The sequence below is a fragment of the Anopheles stephensi genome, chromosome 3, assembly GCF_013141755.1.
Source record: "Anopheles stephensi strain Indian chromosome 3, UCI_ANSTEP_V1.0, whole genome shotgun sequence".
NCBI lineage: Eukaryota > Metazoa > Arthropoda > Insecta > Diptera > Culicidae > Anopheles > Anopheles stephensi.
In genome coordinates this window covers 4,174,524-4,198,446 of record NC_050203.1, presented here as the reverse complement: position 1 = coordinate 4,198,446, position 23,923 = coordinate 4,174,524, and the positions used below count along the sequence as shown (strand labels likewise).

Genomic DNA, 23,923 nt, shown 5'->3' with positions numbered 1-23,923 from the left:
TTGTTGTCGCTTAATGGAGATCTTTCATCTCATTTTTATTTTTATTTAAAATTAAGAGTTAGTTTTTCCATTTTATGATTCATTGCATTTTGTTTCTTGTTTTCTAATGCTTTTCTCTTTAATTATTCCTCAGTGTAAAATTATACAATTTTCGTTCTCATATTGTGTATTGCAATATTTACTTCTAAGTTTTGGAGTTTATTTTTCTTGTTACATTTCTTTATTGATTCCTTTTCTTCCTTTATTTTCTTATCCATTTTTTTCTGATTTTTTCATGGCATTATTGCATTGTCTTATTAACTTTTGAATTTCATTGTCTTATGAACTTTATTAACTTTTGAATTGCATTTTCATATTCACTGGCTATTTTTTGTATTGTTCCATCTTCTTTACTTATTTCTTTCTTTATCTTATTCTTATGTTCTATAATTTTCATATGTTTCTTGGTTACTTATAAATGATTTCACAATTTTCATACCAAATTTTCTTTAGTTTCTTATTTAGTCATGAAGTCAAAATTTTGAACTCTTATAATCTGAAGATAATAATTTTTCAAAATCATCAAAGCGGCTTCCCCAAGGGAAGACCGAGAAACAAACGCCCTTGCGATACTTGGTCTCTTCAGTTACATTCCTCGTTGACAAATACTCTTCTTACCCTACGGACGTGTGTCGATGGTTTCTGTCATTTGTTAGGTGTAGTTCAAATCACTTTTTTTATTGCCCCGTTCATAAACGCCCTTCACGGTGCGCTACCTAAACACGTCATGAGTCACGGGCCGAAACGATCCTTGCATATCTTTTCCTATTCCCTTCCCAATGCTCTATTCAATTTCGTCCTTTTTGCCATTCTAATGTGTTGCTTCAAGTTGAATTATCCGGTCGCGCTGCCCCACAGAACTCGGAAGCCAGCATGAACTCTCAACGAGTGAGTGAGAGAGAGAGAGAACGAGACCCTTATCGGGGTTGGAAAAACGGAAAACGGAAGACAAAAAAAAAACACGCTCACCAAAACACACGTACATACGACTGTACAGTTCAATTTGAAACCACATCGAAACACCATCGACAACGCATTGCATCTGATTTAAAACATTCCCTACCAGCGCACGAAACATATGCGAAGGGAAAATCAACCATCGACGAAAAGGGAAATGGGCAAAAAAGGAAAAGCAAAAACAACAAATAACAAAAAAAACGCTACAAAACAAAATGTGTGTAAACGCGTGTTCGGTACGAGTGTGAGAAAAAAAAGCGGAACTCACACATAACTCACCCGATCAACGCGAGTTCCCCGTGGAAATTGTTACGCTGCGAGAGTAATAATGCGCGCGGCGCACAATGCCCGCACAACAAACAAAACCAAAACCTACCCTTAGGTCAAAATATTTTCCACCACCTCCTCGTTCTCACCCTGTCTCGCTCTCACTCGCTTCCTATTTCACCCTATTGCTCTCTTTCGCACGCTCACACACCTTCGATGGTACTTCATTGATTGAGTCGCTCACTGTGCTACGGTGAGAGTGAGATCAGACAATCGTTTTGTTTGCATGCTTGCTCACTCACTCGCATGCCGTTTTTCCCCAGCGCGCGTCCTCGGCGATGCTGAATTTTCACGGAGAGTTTATAAAGGACACACTATTCGGGTAATCTGCCTCAATCTGGCCACCCTTCCTCTCTCTCTCTCTCTCTCGCTCCCGGTGCTTCTTGCGAGTACTATCAAGCACATTCTATCTCATTTGCCTTCATTTTCCATCTCTTTTGTCACACGTAAGGTGTAGAACATCTTCTCAGATCGTTTCGCTTATCTGTTATCAGCGAAGAAAATATTTTTCCAGATCGTTTTATTTTTCTCATTTTTATAATACCTTTAAGTTGTTTGTTTTAAGCTTATTCAATGGTGTGTGGTTCCTCAATTTGCATTTTCTTTCCTTTTTATTGTCATCGTAATAACGATTTTCTCTTTTCCGTTTCTTGCTTCTTGGTACAATTGTACCTGTAGCATTTTTTGTTTGTTTGCCTTTCCGTTCCCTCTGTTTTTTTTTGCTCTCCTCACAAATTGTAGCATTGCAGCCACAAAGTGACAGTACTGGCAGGGGAAATCAGCAGGCCTGCCCGACGTTCGGTATTTAGGTTGTTTTGCTTTTTTTTCGCTTTTCTGTATTTCTTTCGTTTACCATCTGTCCTGCATCGTGATGTGTGTGTGTGTGAGAGAGAGAGAGAGCTATGAGAAGTTCTCGTTCACGCAAACATACACCCTTTCTGACGTCTATTTCCGTTGTTTTGAAAACGGATCACCAAGGGTTCCTCGTACGCACACTCGTGAGCTCGTAATCATCTGCTCATCATGTGCTCACCCGTAACTCACCGTATTAAGGTGAGCTCTTCTCACTATTGGATTGATACCATTATTTTTTGTGTGTGTACACCTTTTGCTATAATGGTATCGGTTCACTATTTGTTCTCGCTCAATGAAATGTGCCCTCATGCTTACCCTCCCCGAGCACCCTCTTCCGCCACATTTCCCCGCCCTAACGAGAAGTGCTATACGGAGCAGCAGAAGTTAAAACAGACAACAAATATTTTTCCAAACCACCTTTGCTTCCTTTCTCGCTCCCGGATCTTCCCTTTCGCTCACGCACGCTCACTGTTGCGCATCTTCGCAAACGTGATTCCACGATCTACTCGCACACACCGTGAGTAGCACGATATGCTTCTTGCCCGTTTTTGACGCTGTAACATATCGAAGTGTGTTGTTGTCTGCTGATACAGCCAGCAGCACTCACACACAAACACACAAACACACACATCGGTAGCCTTTTATCGACCCGCACGAATAAGCGAAACGCACATAACACAACCGGAGACCGGAATAAAGCAACAAAAATGCGACCCCTGCTTGTGTCTGTTCGGGGTGTGAGCACCGAACGTATTTGACATTGATGATAGTATTTCTCCCCTATTCAGGCACTCATCTCACGCTGTTAAGCGCTCTCTCTCTCCCTCTCTCTTTTGCTCATTCTCATCTTGGGTCAACTGTCACACGGTGGTGTGATAGAGAAAGGAACTCGAACCAGTTCGAAGTGGGATGGAGAGTGATGAATGAATTTTTCCTGATTTTTCCGACCTCCGACTTGGTCGCTTGCTTTCCACACGTTTTGCATCGTCGATGAGTGCTTCCTTCCGAGTTGGGTGAGATCCTTTTTCGATTCTCTCTCGCTCACTCACGCGTCTGTCATGCATTTGTGGTGTTATCTCAGCAGACGACGAACCCTTGCCGAAAACGACTCTTGGCGCTGTCGTTCAGATGATTTTATTCTACTCACGCATGTGTTTCACGCTACCGAGCTTGCCTCGCTCTCCTTCACGCTTCCTCTCCCTCTCTAGCCGACTGGCTGGCTGACTGGCTGGTTGACTCGTTCGTTTGGTTATGTTTGCGCGTCACCGACCTTCCTGTCGCAGCTCCCTGAGTGTCTCTCCTCCTCGGCCGACTCCCTTTGGCAACCCATGTGGCAACACTACACATAGCTTTTTGCAGTCGTCACGCCGACGCTTCTGTGTAAACGGGGAACACCAAACCACCACTTGGGTGTAAGTGAGCGGGCGCGGTCACGGGAAGCATAGCGAGCATAAGTAGGCGACGCGTTTTCCATTCCCATCTCCCTTTGCAGCAGGCTCGCCCACTGCGATCATCCTTTTTGTTCTGCGGGAGGGGTTTTTCTGGGACGGATCTACCGATCTAGATGGAAATTGTGTTTATTATTTTTGTTTACATTAACATCATCGGGATGCTCAATCCGTTGCGTTCGATTGTAATCGAATCAAAAGACACTAGAGCTCACTTTGCGCGTAATTGATACACTATCGGGCAGCGGGTTTTGGTTTAAAAAGCAGGAGTTTCTGTTTGTAAACATTCCAGATTTAAATCGGTTCTCGGATAACTTCATTTTCCCCCCAACAATTGATGTAACTCAAACGCCCGCTGCTCACAACATTTGTCCCACACCCACAACTCAATATTTTACGTCACCTGGCAAAGGAATAATTAGCTTTTGTTTTTACTTCATCTTTAGCTCATTAAAAATGCCCTATTCAACTTCGGGGGGGACGAAATAATTCAAGGCCACCCGGTTTGCCGGATGAAACAGGATCTTCGTGGAGGAAAATGAACCAATTACATTTCGATTTGGCTGCTCCCGCTGGGGTGGTGGGAGTCGTCGACACGGCTCAATACAAAACCCTGCCACACGAGATTCAATCGGTTTCCCCAACCCAGCCCCATTGCCCTCCGGGAGGGCTCCACCCGCTCCGAAGAACTCCGGTCGGAAAACGGAAGCGGAAAATGCCGACCTCACGCGGGACTCTCCTCGCTGCATGTTTGACGTGTCGTGAGTTCGGAGTGCCTTTCGAGCATTTTCCTTCGGAGCGAGCTACATTGCTACATTCCGCGCGAGAGGTGCAAAGAGCGCAAAGATGGGAAATGAAGTGAAAGGAATTTTGACACGAGGGATACGAGAGCAGGAATTCTATCTTAAAGGCTGAAGCTAATTGAGTATACAGTGCCCGATGTATGATGTTTGTATATAGGTGATGAAATTGATTGATTGATCGAAAAAGGGGCCATCGGTATTATGTAGTGTTGTTTTCCGGGAAACAGAAATGCTCAATAGGAAAACTGTTGGACGTGTAGCAAAGTTTTAAGTGGTTGTTAATTGTTAAACAGTATCACTTCAAATTGCACTAATGACTTCTTATTGTTTACCGAACCATTCCATTTGTTTGTTGACAAAACGAGATATAGGCATGATTTAATAAAATTGCAAGTTGACAAGATTTTCAACAAGATTGCTCCTGCATCCGCTTCCACACTCAAACCCTAACCCCACCCGCAATAAACTTATCAATTCGTACACCACAGCACGATAAGTTTTCGTTTGCCTGCTCACTCGCACGCATTCGGTGCCCTCCGTTCGCTCTTTATCTCACGCGCTCACTCATTTGCCGAGGCAGATCGTTTCAATATTGGTTCGTAGGACGCGGGAAACGAAATCGCACCAATATCATATTCCCATCTATACGCGCGAGCGTCCTCAAAGCCCATTAGCAGGGTAGCGAGAGAGAAAGAGAGAGCGTAAACATTGTGCAAAATACAGTCCATCCTGCTCGCTCGCTGGTGTGTGAGTGATTTAAAAATTTAATCATCGGGCACGGTTTGCGCGTACTTGTGGTCATGAAATTCTCGGTATTTTATACTTTTTCTTCACAAATCTATTGATTTAGCTGGGTGGGATCAATATGGATCATTAGCTTCCTTTATCTCGATAAACGTTGTTCAACAACGGCAAAACTGACGCCAAACAATGTACAATCAAACGTGTCAAATGTGTACACCTTCGGGTGGCCGTGCCGTGGCCCACCACATTGACCATTTAAATTGCCCTGCTGGCCCGTTGTGCGAATCTTACCCGTGGTGAAGAGCAACCGAACAAGGGCATCCTCAGTGAGTTCCATCCTTCTCGCTCGCACCCACTGCCCGGCAAGCGCGTACGCAATGTGAATTGCAGGCGCGAGCGCACCACGGCAGGCACTCTCGGCACCCGAGCATCAGCCGAGCGGCAGCCGAACCCGCGAGCACTGAAGCCGATGCGATGCGTGCTGGGTTTGGAACTGCGGGCGCCCATCGCCAGGTTTTTAGTTTCTTGTTTTTCTCCTACTGAACGGCACGGAACGGATCGTCCGTGACGCTGCTCCGTGTTTTTGTCGCACGACGCGTTCGCCTGAAGAGGTACGTGATTTTTCGACGTGATTGTGTCTGTCCCGGTTTTTGCCTGAGCCCGTTTCGTTGGAACTTGGTGGAAAATACAATTTTACGCATTACCCGTGGTGGACTTTTGGGTGCTTTTTTTGTGTTAAATAAGGAAGCGGTTAAATTTAAGTTTCAAAACTTTTTTGGATAAAAAACGTTCGGAACGATTGATAAGGTGGCAAGTGTTTAAGAAGTTACTAATAAGGCTCACAAGCAGGACACAGTGTGAAACAACAAGCAAGTGGTGTCCATGATGAACTGTTCAAATCGGATTAGTGTCCCGTATTTAAATAATTAGGGAAAACGCTGGATTTTAAGCATACTGGTGATTTGTGGTATAAACGGTGTTGCAGGAGAGGTACATCAAGAAAATATGAAAATCTGTGCTGTGTTGCGTTACAAACTGTCCCAAAATCAGCTTTATCATCAGAGACTTTGTGCACTTAAAACGTGTTTAAAACTCAAACCAATAAGTGAATCACACAATTCGGTACAAGCTGACCAAACCAACAGTACACCCTTCAAGAAACATTCCATCCGAGGGACAAGCCGGGAACGTCCACGACGAAGACGAAAGATTGTGTTTTGTTGTTATCAGGCCGTATCAGGGCCGCGTAACGCGTTTCGTTTCACGTTTGACGCGCTTTTTGACAGCTGCTGTGGCGCGGGTGTACTAGCACTTGTGCGTGTGTGTGCGCCTGTGGCTGCGTGTTTGGGTGCATATTTTTCTTTAGAAAAGGCTTTACAACATAGGTTTTAGATACAGCTCGATTAGTTCGGTTGTGTACCGGGTGTGATTGAAGCGAAAACTGATAAACTGCAATATGCACCCAAATCAACGTGTGCACACAAGCACAGACACACACACATACGTGGATATATTCTCACGCGGCCATAAACATTGGCTGGCTGGGTAGAAACGTGTAACCTTCACCGATCGAGCTCCGAACGCACGTGTACTCGAGTGATTATTATCAACTCGCGCTCGTTGGGAGCTGGAATACGGGCGGAACGGCACACGCATGAGGCCGATCGTCAACTACCCAGCACTAACCGACTCGCTTTAGCGTTGACCCTCCCGTCACCAACTAAAGAAGGCAAATGTGCAGCGAAAAAAACACACACAACAACACACACTCCTCCACACGGTTTCCCATCGGAACGGAACGAAGCGAGCGAGGTCGTGTGTCATATGGATGGATAAAAAGCCTCACCAAATAGTACTCAAATAAACGTCACCATCATTTACTCGGGCAAAAACCAAAGGAAGTTAAACTTTGAGCAGGGGATGGCCACAAAATCAAAATCCCACCAATACTTACACTAATCTGCCACTACTGCTGCCGAACTACTACTGCACGGTGTTGGTGATGGTGATTTTTTACGCACGAGTGCCTACTACGATTTTTTGTTTTTGCAACTGTCAAACGTAAGCTGTCAAAGTGCAAAACGATGTGGCGTCTTTTTTTGCGCTGTTTATCCAGTTTTTTGCTCGACCTTCTGGGGGGATTTACCTTTTCTCGAGGCTCGCCGTGCCGTTGTTCCAATGGCGCTCCGGTGTGCGTCTCTATTCACCATCGCCACAGCCACCACCACCACCACCATCACGTTTCTGCCATGCCATGCTTTATCAGCTGTGAGGTAGCAAGTGGTTTCCCGGATGGATATCGTTGTGTGCCGTTCTCTCGCTCCCTGGTGTCCCTCGGACCACACCGTCCAAGTCCAAGCGGTAGTTGCTGGTGACATACCGTTCATTATCGTGTGTTGTGCGAGCTTTATGCTCAAGGTGTAGTCAGGGAGTAGTAGGGAGGGGTACCATCGACATACCATATGGACCTGAAGACAGAGTACAACGTGCCGGCCAACGAAACAGGGAAAGCAAAGGGAGTAGAGATACGCGTTTTTGTTTATTTCATGCAAAAAAAAAAAATACGGTGGAGCGACTCGAATAGGAGGTCACATATCGCGGCTTCTACCAGCGCGTTCTACTTCTGGGCAAATTTTGCAGCGGTAGCGCATTTCGGAACTAATCTCGCCTCACCGTACCCGGCGTACGGTCTTACCCACGAGAACCGAAGCACAATTCACTGACACAAATCGTGTTTCCCTTTATGGTTTACCTTTTTCAGAAGGCACACACCACACACGCACACTACGAGGTGTAAAGTTGCAGAACTACCGAAACGTCGGAAACGCGTCGTTACCTGGTTGAGGCGTACCGTGCAGGACTCCGAAAATCGGTACCACCAAACGCTACTGGAAGGAGTACGAGACTCTTCTAACAGGCAAAACTATTGAGTTCACCCCCACTACTCACACAGACACAGTGCTCTGGACAAGTGCACCGAGTGCCGAATGTTAAACGGGTAGCAGCAGGAAGCGTCACACTGCTAGTAGGTTGAGCCGTATTTTGTTGATTGGGTGACAGCCGCAGCCTTGACGCTGCTGATTACTAAACAAAACAGAAAAATGTGTGACGCATCGGGCCGGATGGCCGGAAGGAGCGTACGAGGCACTACTTCCTAGAGTGATCTATTCCACTGCAGTTACGCTTTTGGGTGAGAATATTCGTGGGCGAGTGCAAACAGAAAGAAAATCAAAGGAAAGTGAAGTGGCCGTTGTGATTACTGTTTTCCGCTGATCTCTGGTGTGTGCATTATACAGTGATTGTGTTGGTGCGTGCGTGTATAGATGAGTGTGTGTTTTTGCAAGTGTCACAAGCGCACTAGGAAGTGCAATAAGTAGATCCGGTGTTGGCGAAGAAAGCGCCCTAACCTTGCTCACCAAAGTGAGCGACAGAGAGAAAGCGAGAGAGAAAGAGATAGAGCGAGTGAATGTGAGGCAGTGCGTTTGTGCGTGCTCCTATGTAAAAGTAAGTGCGTGCTTGTGCGTATTTATGTGCGTGTTTGCGTGTGTGTGCATATGTCACACTGGAAAGAGTGCCACAGATCTAGCTCACTGTGCTGTAAGTGTGTCCTGTGAAGGCTGCTGTCGTGTATGTGTGTTTGAGTGCATTTGGTCGTGTGCTGCTGCAGGCGGTACGATCGCATCCAAACATAGGTCAGCGGAACAGCTGTAAACGGTTGAAACAGAAGAAGAAGAAGAAGAACCGGTAAAGAGGAAGAAAGAACGAGAGCAAGTGGGCAAAAGGGAGACTGGACAGAGACAGCACAGCACTGCAGACGCAACGGAAGCAGTCGAGAGGAACCGGAAACAGAGCTCACAGGAACAACAGCTAGGCTAAAGGTAACGATCGCACCATCTACAATCAATAATTAGTACCATTACAATTTGACAGCAGGATCATTTTGACAGCTTAGAAAAACAAAAACATTCGTAAACGATGGCTACTTTGTCTACCGCCATGAAGCCAATTGTCATTAAATAATTGTCCCATAAAGTGGACGAAATAAACCGCATCCCTCGTTCACGGGGGACCTTTTTCCAAAAGGGTACGAAACACTCACGTTGTGTGTGTGTGTGTGTGCACATCCACACAGCCACACGGCGCAATGTGGTGTGCGTTGACAGCAGGCTTTCCAGTGGCCGCCTTTTCCGCTTACACACACTCCCGAGTACCCTTTTTTTTCGTTTGCCCAAAACGGAAAAACAAAATCCAGCCGCCGATAATGATGACGGTATAATGACGACTGTGTACTGGATGATGACGGAAGCACTCACACATTTGCGCACCAGGATTTCGAATGGTGTGCGTGTGTGTTACATCCGATTCCGTCTACATATGTTTTCTTCGCCGTTTTACACCCGGGGCTTCCTGTCGAGTGTTTCGCTTTGACGGAACGATTCGTCCTGTTTGGCCTTCTATATTGTGTTATTATTTTATTTCTGTTCCAGCGCTCCTTTATCTTGTGGACCCTGGGATTATTGAATTCTCACTCCGCACAGGGTACGCATGCACACAATACATCGAGGGGTATAATGTGAATGTGCCCTCCTCGCACGGTGCGTACGACCCCGACCACACCCGGAGTCTCGAATCCTTGGAAGGTACTGCCGAGTAGCAGCAACTTCGTTCGATCCAGCTGTTGATTTGTCGAGTCCCTCGATGATTGGTGTGATGGCGACAGAGACAGGGACGGCCGACTCCCGAACCGAGCGCGACAGTCAAAGAGGAGAACGAAAAAAAAGGTCCTTTTTTCTGTCCGGTGCCCAAATGTGTCCTTTCGCTGGAAGGGGGAAAAACTGCGGCGGGTCGTCCGGGGCCGGTGTTGTGGTTTCCTTCTGTATCACTCTCATGCGCTCTCTGTTTGCCACAAACGGCGGCAAAGTAATTGAAATCGTCAAAAGTACGAAGGAAACGAAAGCACCGAAAGAACTGCTGGAACCGGTGGTGTGCAATGCCAGCATGAAATGAGGGAATGTTTTTTTTTTCCCGGGAAGAGAAGACACGCAAGACACATAATGCGAAAGCAAAACCTTAAAACATCAAACACACCACGGTCGTCTCTAACGAGAACGAGAGCGACATCCGTAGCCAAATGGGTACTCTCGGGTGGTATTGAAGTTCGAAACCGATCATCACCATCCTCAAGATGGTACTTCTCCAGAAGGAGGGATAGCTTTCCGGTAATTTATTTGGGTCTCTCTGCCGGCTTGGTAGAATTGGTCCAAAAGGATCGATTACGACCGTTCGCAGCAGTGGTGGAGTAGAGGAGAATGGCTATATTATAAAAGGCTGGTTTGTGGAGGAGTCTAAGGAGTTTTTTTTTTCATCCAGCTGGACATCCAGCATTTTTGGGACGGTTAGCATCTGTGACGCATTTCTAAAGATCCTGTAACACACCTGTACAAGACGTTTGTAGCTCCCGAGGTACCAAGCGTTACGCGCAAGTCATTGGTGAGCAGCAGCAAAAGCCAATTCTTGCAAGTCAGGGAAGAAATGTCCATGGCGTTGCTATTATTCCGATTGATAACGGGGCGGAATCGAAGCGGACCTCGTGCGAGCATTTATTTACTGATAAATCAAACAAACCTCGTCCGGCACTCTAAATGGGGTGAGGGTTGCAAACCGGATCGTAGTGTGCGATTTTTCCCAAGAAGTGTCGTAATTCATCGTATCAAACGTTGTAGGCATTTTGAAGTTGATGGATACTACCAGCGTTGTTGGGGTTTTTTGTTTCTTCAAGTGAGGCTAGTTGTTAGTAACACTGTTTACACTCGTTCCAATAATTTATCCAGCTGCCCCAAGTTCTTGCTCTCCGCTTGGGTTGGAGCTCTGGGTAAGATCTGCTGGGGATGCCGCCCTCGTCGTAACCGGAGACGCAACCTAAAATGATATAACCTCAATTTACCTATCATCCTGTATCGCACCTGTATCGGGCCTGATCGATCGATCGTACCGCGCTTGCTTTCGGTCTTTCAACTCCTCAGCGGGAACTTCTGCCTCTCGCCGAACGGCACTGCCAACGAGAAGCGGGTCGGGCGGTAGTCGCTCTTCTGTGTTTCAAATTCGAAAAGAAAAACACCCGATCCGAGGGTAAACACACCAAACCCAGCGGGATGGCGCGTCCTAGTAAACGCTGGGCGGGCATATAGCGGGCACGCGGCCGCAGTGGCAAGAAGTTGAGTAAAACGCCACGGACGCACTCGACCGCTTCCATACCATGCGACAATTGCCGCCACTGGGCGATGTGTGTTGCCACAAGTGTTTGCTTGATTAATGTCAGCACGGCGCGATGTGCGGCTGACTGTCAGCGCGCGTGTGTGTGTAGCTGTGTGGCTGTGTGTTCGTCTTTCCGTGCGAGGAGGAAACAGCGTGCGTTGCGAAAGGGCAGCGCGCAACGGTGCGCAACATTCGACCATTCGAACAGGGTCATTCGAACGATCGCACCACAGAACTCCAAAAAAAACAAGCAGAACCTAACTCCATTACACAAATTAACAAGGCACTCACGAGAGAGAGAGAGAGAGAGAGAGAGAGCAAAAAAAAACAAACGAAAACACGCATTTACGTTCAATGAGGTGAATAAAAGACAAACAAACAGACTGTGGGCAGACTGCAGAGGGTTGCACTACTGCATACGGCTGCCGGAAGAAATGCCGAATGTCAAAATTCTTCACTGGAATTTGGAGCATCTCGTGCTCTAGATCCAGCTCTAAAATGTAACTAATCGATTGGGTAAGAAATTTGTTTGACACCGGCAGCTATTACTAAGAGAAGTCGTTAAGGTCGTTTAGACGGTTCGAATTCTACGAAAATTGAGGACACTGCGAATACATATTATTCCAATTTTTAGTCCCTTTGCTGTGTATCTCAACTCTGATTTATTTTATTCTCTGAACTATATCGTAGAACTGAGGACCCAATAGTGGGGAATTCCTCTAATTTTAGTACTGTCACGGTACACGACTCTATGGAGAGGTTTTTCCCGAACTTCATCTTCAAATATTGATCCCGCTTTCTAACCTTTTACCTTCTCCATCTGTCGGAAATGGTCCGGCACCGGAAGAAAGTCCGCCCGTCCGCGTTTTCTTCGCACCACGCCCGCATGCTGGAGTCGTTCCGTAATGGAAACATCTCGCAAATCGGCCGCCTGACAACATCACACGGATCACATGCTTCTCCTCTCGGTCCATTGATCCATTCCGATTGTTGCGTCGAGCTCTGGGAGACTTTTCTTTCATATCTTTGGGGTCTGGGAGAGCTACAGAGATACACACACATACACAATATCTAATGTTTCTCCATAGTTTTGTTTCGTAGTCGTACGCTTTGGCCTTTGTTATGCATTACCACTGTGTGCGGCGCACCGCATCAACCCCCCCCCCCCCCCCCCTTCCTGGGTAGTAGACGGGTTGACATTCTTGTACAACCCTTGTACCTCGGTGCCTCCCAGTTGTTTGGAGTTCAGCATTCGCTACAGCATTTTGTTTGCTTGGACATTTTATAGCACAGCGATCCCCAGTCTCCCGGTGCCTCCTAACCGTGCGCATAACGCGTCCCTGTTTTCTGCTAGCGAGCAGAAATCATCATCGTGTCAGCTTTGCTCGGAGATGCTATTATTTTTGAGGTCGCGCGACTCGAAAAAAAAACCTGCCAAGCGATTGGACGAGACGGGACGCAGGCGGGACGTAGGGAGAAGGTGTAGCAGGGGGGAACCTTACACTTCGAGCGGTCTGATGCTGCTGTCGCGGGCGGAATCTTCATGCACAGACAATAATAAAGCAGCCCCGAGTACGCCTCGCGTTGTTGTACAACGGGGTGGAAGAAGAAGCGAGCAAGACAATCGCGAACAGTCGCAAGAGATTGAACCCCGGGGAAACACGCCACAACTGTCGCCGCAACACGCGCCGCCGTAGCATTGTTGCTTAAAATCATCGATCGGCCACCATTCGCGGCGAGAGCACATATACATAAAGCGGTGTAGTGTTGTAGTGCAAGGAGAGCAACAGCAACAACGGGGTGCGAGGAAGAACGAGAGAGAGAGAGAGAGAGCGAGTGCGAGAGAAAATGCAACGGGGTAAACGATTTGCATTGCAGTTTTCCTGCCACCCTGCACCGGTGCAGCCGATGCCTACCAACCTTCCAATAGCTGAGGGCCTCGTCCATCTGCGCTGATGCTCGACTGTGCACCGTGGAGAGACCCCTTCCGTCAGACAAGTTTGTTGTGCAGTCCGTGTGTGCAGGGCCAGTGCCAGTGTGCGGTACGGGTTCGATCATGCGATTCGCGATGCAACTGCAACACAGTTCCGCAACAGCCAGCCGCCCTCCCGTCCCATTCGCCCATCCGTCCATCGCTCGCCGCGAGCTGCGCACCGCGTGCAATGAAATGCATCGATTTCGAACCTTCATTGCCAACCGAGTCCGGAGCGTTCGAGAGGCGATATTTATTCCATCTTTTTCCACATCCAGTGTCGGTGTGCATGGCTTGACGTACGTGTCCCACCTTTGGCTATAAATGCGTGCACACACACACACATACACATTCGGCGACTCGCACTTCGGTTCACATTTTCCGTCCCTGTTACCGTCGATGGCCCTGGCCCTCTCATAGAGTCACTACTATTTTGCCGGTCACTTCCATCATGTACCGTACATCCAGGCTTGCCAGTAAAGTCATGCTGCTCGTTGGGCGATTGGAAAACCCTACCGCACTCTGCACTACACCCGAACTAACTCTAGATGGTGGTAGTAGTGCTCGATGCAGTACGACCCTCGTCTTCCGTCAACCGTCATCTCCCAAAAGTCTTCCGTTTTGCACCCGCCCTGCAGGGCCGGATACGAATGATTGACAACGGTAGCCAAACCTCACGCTCAGCACAACGCAACGATGACGATCGTATACCGCGTGCGCGAAATGTCGCTGTCAGCGGCTAACCGTCAACCGGATGGTCACCGGAATAGACAACTCGATGCTCTCTCCCGAGCTGTGATCTACTTCCAGAGGGTACTTCCGGGCGTTACGACGTCGTTAGGTGCGGATGTCTGGCGGATTCCGGCTGATGATCGTGTTTTGATAATTTAATTACTCGTTAACACGATGGGATCGTTCCCAACCGGAGGGTACGTCTTTGGACTTTTAAGGAGTGCTGTAGGACAACTTCTTCACACAGCGTACCGGCGACTTGCTGGCGGTGCTTCGGTTAAGGCTAATGGCGCCAACTTCAAACAGGACAGGTTCAAGCACAATACAATTGCTCAAGAGGGCGAGTGGCTAACCTCTCGCCGTCAGGTGGGGAATGCGTGAATTAGTACAACGGTTTGCCGTTGTCAAGTCGTATCGAAAGGTGTGCAATGCAATTTATTTTGCATAACTCCATTAATGGAACACGCGCTCAAGTCGCTCGCCTGTTTCGATCTGTTTCGTACCGTCTGGAATGTACTAGCTAGCGCCTCGGCGACCAGTCAGCGTTGCCGCTTTTTGACAGATGACAGGTGTCGATATGGGGCAAATTAGTAGCTGCTGACATCTGTGTGTTTGTGAAATCTAACGATCTTTGCCGAAGGTAGGGTTCGTTGTTAGACATTTTGTAGGCTTATTTGTTTCCAGGTATCGAAATTGATTATTAGAACAGTATAGATAGATACTATCCATTAGTCATTCAGTATATCCAACATCAGTTTAAAGTTCTCGCCCAAAATTGTTTTCAGTCAGAATTCTTTCACCATCCTGATGCTCTTCCCGCTAAAAGTAATTTTCCATCCTCTTCGTCTCCGTCGAGGTGCGTCTGCTTCATGCTGCTGCAAGCAAGCTTTCATTTGCTACCATGCTTCTTCGTCCCAACAATTGACCTATCTCATCGTCACCACCTTTATCTCCCGTACCGTTGTCGGGTTTGGATTTGTGCTCGGGCATCTCGGGCTTGCTGGTTTTATGCGAAAGATGAAGCCAAACCCCCGATGGCAGCCCATCGTTTGTGGCCGGTGGTGTGTGAGCCGTCGTTGTCTTGTCCTTCTCATAACGATCTTCCTCTCCCACGGCCGGATCCTTTCCATCGTGATCCTTCGCCCCGGCTCTGTCATCCTTCGATCATGTTTTGTCGTTTGCGTTTACGTTGCGTTTTGTAGTTGCATGGCGGAATGTTGAGCGATTGGGATAAGAGCCCCGAGAGCGATATAGAGGACGGCACACACTCGCTTACACATATATATGTTTTAACATTTCTTTCGCTTAGCTTTTATCTCAACGCTTTTGCCTCTTATTTTATTTCTGTCAGTGTGTATAGTTTCCACTGTTTGTCGTCGAGCTCGGTGTTTACCTTCACCGAACGCTGCGTTGGGTGCATCGGGTATGGCATGGGGTCTTTAACGTCCTGTGGCATCGCCAATCCTATGCCCTTTAAGCTCTTAGTTTTGGAGCCAGTGAGTTGCTGTGAGGTTTCCTTCGGCCAGTCAGACACGGGAAGATGCATTTTATACCCGAGACAAATTATTAATTTTCTCCGTTTTATTCCTCCCGCCCGGTTGCTGTCCCAGGGCACGATCGATGGCCTCGCCCCGTGCCTGGCCGGTTCGACGCTGGTAACCGGGTTTTATCTGTCCCTCTGCTGTCTGTGTGTGTTTATTTTTTTATTTTTTTATTACCGACAGCTACAGACTGCTCGCACGTCTCCTCATTGGGAACTACGAATGGAAGGAAGTGCAGCAGCAAAAAAAGGTAACGAAAATCCCAGTCGGTTTTCGTGTCTGTTGCCGGGGTTTGTTTTTTGCGATACCTTTTTTTATTATTTAATTCTACTGCATGCATGAAACAGCGATGCATGAGCTGCATCGATCGGGCGCTTTTGGTGGTGTTGATGCAGGCTTTGTTGTTTCAGCGCGAGATCTTTGCATTATTCCATGCGTATTCTGACGATCGACTGCAGCGTTGCAGGTTGTCCTATTAATGCACCGAACGTCTCGCCGGAACATCATAAAAAGCGATCGCGACGCGAGGCACACAAACACCAAGAGGAGAAACGAATTGCCACCGCTACCATTAGCGATCGGTCGGCGAATTGGTCAAATTCGCGTGTTTTCATGCTCGTTTTCATGGACGATCTGTGAGCTTCAACAAGAGCTACAGGGGGATACCGTACCGGGCAGACATTCTCTTGAATGCGAACGGTTCTGCGAAACCACCACACCCCGGGCGCCTGTCGATTGGTGGTGGGTAATATTTATCCCTGGGAAAAGAATTCGCACAGTTTACCTGCATTTGTCTCAGCGTAGGGACGGTTGTGCGTAAGCTAGCAAACAAGCCACCAGGCGTATATCAATCATCCACCCCAACAAGCAGCAATGATGACAGGCGATAAAATCGCTCATTGACGTGATTGGAAGGAGCTGTGGGGACGCCAAAGACAGTGATAGCTCACTCTAGTCTCTAATCTAGTTCCTGTGACTCTTGTACCTTGTTATCTGAAGTTTTCGACCGAATATTCGACGGCCTTGTCACCGATTTGTGTTCCGCGCCAGGCATTTCGGGGGAGGTTTTAGCGTTCTTTTTCGGGGGAACTGGGAATAATATGCAACAAAATGTCATTGGAATAAATTGACACCTTCCAAAATGGAGTGCGAAGCCGGGCCGGGATGCGATCGTTCGAAAGGCGATAGGTATTTGTCGGTGTCGGATGAAACGTCAAAGCCGCTCGCGCTGCTTTTTTGTTGTTACCTCTCAGCTTAACCGATGTCCTTGCCTAGACCACGTTAGGACGGTTAGGAAATAACCTCTTCAATTGGAACGCTGCTCATTATCACCTTCGTCCGCCAATGGACAATCGAATGGAAACGATAGTTCGAGACAAAGAAACAGTAGCAGCCAATTGTAGCAGCAGCAGCAGCAAAACAAAAAATGTCACTCGATCGTGTGCTTTAACGCAAAGTGAGCACAGAGTTTCTTCCAATCGGGCGCGCACACACACGCAGAAAACGGTAGCGAACCGCGGGTAGCTGCTGATAAGCATCTCGCCACAGCATGACCTCGCGAGCGGGGCATAAACACAACAAAAAGAATGGGGTGGAAAAAGGCGACAAACTATAGTATGTACACACTCTTGAACGTTCGACTAAAAACCTTGTGTCGAACTACTAAGCGCACGGCAAAGTGACCCAGCTGGGTGTGTGGCGAGCAGATGTGTTAGATGTGTGGTTTGCTTTACGATCGATTAGGAAGCTGAAGGCAATACCCACCTCACACACTACACCACTCGGTCCCGTCCATCTCGTCTCGTGATGTCCGATGCAGCCAATGATGACGTCCTCTCGCACTCCGATAATTCAACGTCGGCGAACGTCAGTGATACAGAACAGCGAGACAAGCTCGGTGTCGCTGTGATCGCGAAAAGAAGAACATGCAGCGTGTTTTGTTGGCAAGGCGCTGCAGTAAAACGTAAAATTTGCGCGCCACCCGGAATCTGGGTTTATCTCTAATTAGCAGGTCGCATAGCAACGGGGACAACAGAGCAGAAGAGACCCACACCCCGTCGTCGTCTTTCAACAAGATCAAGAGAACGAGACCTGTCCCTCCCCAACGGTCCGAGGGATGTGATGGCGACATTTATATGTACCCGAAGAAAATGACGAGCGATTTCTTATCAGGAGAATGTGATAGAGTTGTAGTCATCATTATTTATATGTTTATTATTGAATTATTTTAATACACTAATAACACGCCATGATTAATTTTCTATAAATGCCGGATATTATGTTCTTACAAAGCACCGTAAAATTTCTGCCCGTGATTACCATCAAGATTTGATCCGTTATCTATTGGGGTGGAATCCTTCACTATACCCTCTCGGCTAAATCGATACATGATCGGAGAGAGCGTAATTTGTATCTTAAATCGCTTGCTGATTCCCAATAGACCCTCTCTCGCGCTCTCTCTCTCCGTTTGAAAATGAAAGTTCGAAGGCAATATTCGTTGAAAAATGGCTTCTTTCAAAATGTGCTCTAAATTACTGCAGATTGAAATTCTTCACCATCGACCTTAGAACCGCATCATGCTTTCAATTTGGTCTGGTTATAAGGACCGATGATAGGGGGGGTTTTGTAGATTGCAACGCTACCGAAAAATGAGTTATTTAAAACGTGATTAAAATAATCAAAACTAATCGCGGAATGTATGCGTTATCTGCGCCTTCCTCGGACTGGCGCGAGCTTAACGCGAACAACCTACTCGTCATGATTGAGTGTGATCAATATTTATTCTGCTAAGCGTGGTAGAGGGACAGAGAGAGAGAGAGAGAGAGAACGTGAGCATAATTGACCAGGAGGGTGGACGGGCGGAAGTGGAGGTTTGGGGCGTAGACGGCGCTCGTATTCAACATTTCGCACGTACCTCCACCAGAGTTCCTGAGGTTCCGAAAAACGCGCGACTGCTGCTTCGGTGCAGAGCAGCACAGCGGTGCGACTGTACGTGAATGTGTATGGACGATGGACGACGCCACCAATGAGTGTGTGGGGCCACCAGTACTTGAAGCAAAGGGATGACGGGGTTTTGAGAGTTGAGGTTGGGGTGAACGGGGTGGTTTCCACCGTGCGATCGAATGCATGAACGCTCGTTGTGGCCCCTCGCAGTGGCGAGGGGATGAAACGTAACGGAACGAACGGGGTGGCTCGGTTCGCGGTTGCGAGCGCTGATTGTGGTGAGTCTGTTTTGGCATCGCCTCGAACACAGCACGATTAAGACGATAATGACGAGAGTGAGCAGCGGCGAACTGGAGCCGCCAACCAGGACGGAAGCGCGCAGATCGGTTAGGGTGTTGCGGAGCAAGGAGGGTGTGCGGGCGGGGTTGGTGGTGGGGCGGTCCGGCGGTGTGATGAAGGCGGCACATAAAATCGTCGACCGTGATCTGCGAACAAATCCACCGGTCGCGTCTCGCATCTCGCTCGCTTATCATCGTCGTCGTCGTCGTCCCGCGTCGTATTGCAGGAGGTTTGGGAGGTTGGTTTATGTGTGTGGTTAGTGTTTTATTTTTTCCTCTGTTTTGTATCAACGCCGCGCGCCATCCAATGCTGCTACGATACGGATTGTGCGAGACGAGAAGATGACTGTGTGTTTGTGTGCATTCACACGTGCACACAGACACACACAACTCGCTCTTTGGCTGGCAGAGGAAAAGCTGAGGGTGGAGTCGAACGGTGCGCGAGTACTTGCAAACGAGCGCGAATGGATTCGAATCGACCCGCAGGGTGACTAACGGGGCGTGGTGGGAACGGGGCGTGGGGTGGTAAAATTGGAGGCAAAAGATGAAATATTAGCCGATGTTCGTCACCTCGTGGGCAGTATATGTCCAAGGTGACAGGGGTGGAAATCGATGCCTGCCTCAGCGCTACGTCGCGGATCGTCTGGGCCATCGAAGTCCAAAACGGAAAGACAAACCACAATCACCAGCACGATGTTTACATGTCTCACTTTGTCTGCTTACTGCTACAGATGGTGCTCTCAATATACTACAAGATGCCTAGCAGTATGGAGGTGTCTGAAGCACGATTGATATTAATATGAGCTACTCGAACAGGTACTCTGAGATATACTGAACTTTGAAAACATTTAATTAGAAATTGCTAAAAGAATCAGTGAGTGATGATTAGCTCGCCACTGTATTGATCTCAGATACTACGATACCTGATGTTGGTACTAGTACTCTAGGCTCAATATTTATCTCCATACAATCTCCACTACTGTGGAACGCTGCGGTTCTTCTTGACGACTACCTTTTGACCATGACTCTTCATATTGCTCTGCCCATCAGGCTCTCACGGCTCGCTACCGCAGCTCATCAGCCGATCAGCAGCAAACCTCTGGCTCATCATCGTTCTCGTTTTCGGAGCCGGGCGGCTTACGTGCCCCTAATGCGTGCGCTGTGTCTTATCCCCCTTTATTCAGTGTTTCCGCTTCTTTATCGCTTGTTTTCTGGTCCGCTTTGCGCCATCCATCCATCCATCCATCTCAAAAAACGGCATTTTGCGCCCTGCTGTTTGTCGCGCCGTACCCATGGTCCGGTTCGCGTCTCGCACACACCTTCCCAACCACTGTGTCGTCTTCGGTGTCACCTGCGCCCCGCCCGTCCAGGTGGTTTGGCTTCGAGCTGAAGACGTTCGACGGCAAAGTTCGTTGCCAATGCGTTGGAGGATAGAATGATCGGGTTCTCGCAGGCCGTTTGGAGAGCTCATACTTCAGATCACTACTATCTTACGCTATGAATATTCGTTTTTGATATAAACAGATAAGTAATTGCAATGGGCGATACGCGTGATGTAACATTATTCAACCGAGCGCCGGTGACCCTCAACACTAATTTATGTAATAATTATACAAAAAACTCACGTCTCGATCGTGTGCTGATCGTGCATAGAGGAGATCGCGAAAACACAACAAAAAAACGCCACAAAACGCACCAGCGAGCGCAAATAAAAAAGAAGCTAATGAGAGCGCGCGCAGAACGAGAGGACGAGCGATTAAGAAGGACGCGGAAACAGTGCGTGCGCACCGAATGCGGCGTTGAAGCGGAATCGATGAAAATATTTACAAACAGACGCTCGAGCGCTCAACACACCACCACACGCGCTCTTTCGATGACATTGCTCGTGACAGGTCGCTTACTGGTCGAATAAAGCCGCATAACGCGAGTGAGTGCGCGTGGGTGCGAGACGTGTGGACGGGGGGAGGAGGGCCGGCAGGTGTTGAGAAAACCCGGCACCACAACACAGCACGGATGCAAGTATGCGTGGCCCAACACTCACAACACATCTCACACGCAGAATTCCTCTCCAGGTACGCACACGACGCATCATCAACTTCTCACTCTGTAGGAGAGGATCTTGTCTCGGTCTCTCGCTCGTGAGTTGGGGAGAGGATATTCAAGGATCCACAAACCACCCCCCAGCAAATGAAGATGGGAAGCTCTTGTTCACTACCTCCCCCCACCCCCCACCGGAGGGGGATTATTTTCGTCGCATGTATATTACCCGCGCTCGCTCTCATGCAGCAGCAACACACGGAGTTGTTACCACCTCTGTTACACATTTCACCTGGTTCGAACTTTGGGTCCACTCCGCAGCCAAGCCAGCGCCTTACGGCCGACGCCATCCCGGAGGTCTCACGGCGAACAGTTCCCTTTGCTACAACCACTGTCTCACGTTTGCGCCACAGATGACCAGATCTAATGTTGCCAGTTGATCTGGCCCGTTCCTCGCCTTGCACACCTTTCACAGAGGGACGTCACACCGGAGGGTTCATCTTTTTTTTTCTTGCTGTTGGATCATTTCGTTTCATGGCACCGCGGCCAACGTGATCGTCATGCATACACACACTTGAACATGAACAACACAACAACAACAACAACAACAAAAAACCATCAAAATAAAGCTTGACTGTGGTGACTGTCTCTCTCTCCCACCGCGATGACACCGTTGACGGACGGACGAATGGATCGAAACGCAAACCAAACACACGGCGGAAGATCATTCCAAAGTAAATCGAAAACGTCCGCCGGGTACGACCAGCCCGGCAAAGGGCGCGCAGAGGCGGTGGGTTTCCGATCGTCAGATGTGTGTGTGTGCCTGGGGTTTTTTCGTACCTTTTTTTCTCCCTTCACGGGTTGGAATTTACATCATGAACGAAAGTAGATCGAGCGCTGAGCCGAAGGAGCCGAGCCGCTATTAACTGCATTTTGTACCGCTTTCCTTAGTGCTCTTGTTTCCTACCCGGCTTGTGGATGGATGTGTGTTTTTCACAGTTTCAGTTGGTCAGCTTTTCCATCGGTTTGGTTCGCTTTTGATTAGATGATGAATGTTTTACGTCAATGGCGTAAAGTTTCATATTTTAACAAGCGGCATTAGCTACTTACAAATCCCTAAACCCAATTACCGTGAAGTGCGTATGCTCTTGGTTCGAAATCGTTCGATACACAAATTTGACTGTATCATCCCGTAAATGGTCGCTTAAGCTGTCAGCGATGTGCTCGGGGAAGGTCGTTAAGCCATCAAAGTGAAGTGCCTCCTCGATCGATCGCTGAAGCCCTACCGGAACGACCCTCTGAACGATGGTTATCGGGTGATAATCATGCCACCATGTGGGAGTTTGTGCCACCGATCCTTAATCCTGTTGTGCGGCTGCCTAAGGATATAGCTACCAACCGAAAAAAAAGGCCAACAAACGATCCTCTCTTCTTCGTGTCCTTTTCACACACGACAACCCAAGACAACTCCAACCATCCAGGGCTCTCAGGGCTTCCCTGGTGTTGTCGGTCCCTTTTGCTTTGCCCATTTCTCTTTTCACTCCTCTTCCAGCGCGATCCGTTTCTGGATCATTCAATGCACTGCTCGCCGGAATCAGACATCCCGGAGGTTCCGTTTCAGCTTACCTCGTGGGAGACGCGTGAACCTTCGCATTCCAGCGACTTCCCGATTGCAAGATCCTCTCGATCCTTCGCCATCTAAGCGGCAACGGATCAGGGTCTCACATATCGCTGCTACAGGGTGACTGCCACCAGGAATGTGACGTTCTTCCGGCATTCTACCATAGAGATCTTCCGTATCGCCGTGACCCTTAGGATGAGATTTGTTTCTCCATTATTTTATGCTCCAGAGTGCTCCAATGGGGCGGCACACACCACACACGCACACACACTCGAATTGGGAATCAGAACAGACTCCTCCGGGTGGACGGAACTCGGGTGTGTATTGAGTGTTTATACACTTTTATTATCCGATCATCATTTCCATGTGTCTTCTCAGCTTCGTTCGTTCTTCCACCCATGCCTCCGGCACCTCCGCCGTGTGTTTTGTGTTTTACTTTTCACCCATTTTCTTCGTTTTTGATTCCGCTATCCATCCATCCCGTTTTTCTCTTTGTGTGTGACTCTCCCAACCGCTTCCCGCCCACACCCTTCTTCCATACCCCTCCCTCTCTCTCTCCCTTTGGTGTGTTCGCATTCGCCAGCATTTATATATATTTTCTCATCGTTTTTCGTTCGCTTTCTAGTTCTTGGTTTCCCTCGAGTTCCCTGGCTGGGTGTGTGTGTGTTTTGTTCTTCTTCATTCGTGCAGGCTCTGCTTGCGTTATATCGCTCCCATACTCTCGTCCGTTTAGCTCATTTTCATCTTTCTTCCTCCGCTCGTCCTCTCCTCACACATGCCCGTCCCATCCGCCCCGTACGGTTTATCATCTCTTTTCACTCGCATTTCCCTTCACATTGCGATGCATGCCCCGGTTGGCCCCCGTCACCGGATGCCGGGTTTCGTGTTTCGCCCGTTCCACGGGTTCGCCTTCGAACCGATCCGGCGGGCCGCAATCTTGTGCGACTCACTCGGCGACCCAGTGTGTGTGTTTTGTGCCTTTTGCTTCTTCCATACACCTTTCTTTCGCCCTCCCTTCCCTTACCACCCCGCCTACCCCCCGCACTCCCTCAGCCGCCTCACCTTCGCCAGTTTTTGGTACGCGATGTCTTCTTAAACCGTACCTTTAGCGCACGGTTTGCCTTTTTTTTCGTTTCTTTTCTTCGGAGCAGCAATAACAACACACAGACACTCACTCACACACACAACGGCACACATTAAAATGGCTCAAGCGGTGGCAGTATGACGGCGGCGGCTTCACGGTTTCCCATTCGCTTCCTGCCCATTGCACATTGAATTAAGCCACAGTTTTTCCTACATTTCCATCCGTCC

At 48.3% G+C, this 23,923-nt stretch overlaps 1 protein-coding gene across 2 annotated transcripts in view; it reads left to right on the top strand.

Annotated features, from left to right (window-relative positions):
• Positions 1-5,636: 5,636 nt before the first annotated feature.
• The window catches only part of LOC118510188 (zinc finger MIZ domain-containing protein 1), a 99,358-nt gene continuing 81,071 nt past the window's right edge, over positions 5,637-23,923 (top strand). For both annotated transcript variants that reach the window (XM_036051710.1, XM_036051709.1), the window contains exons 1-2: positions 5,637-5,784; positions 7,935-9,051. The gene's annotated coding sequence lies outside the window, so the exon portion shown is untranslated. The remainder of the gene's footprint in view (positions 5,785-7,934; positions 9,052-23,923) is intronic.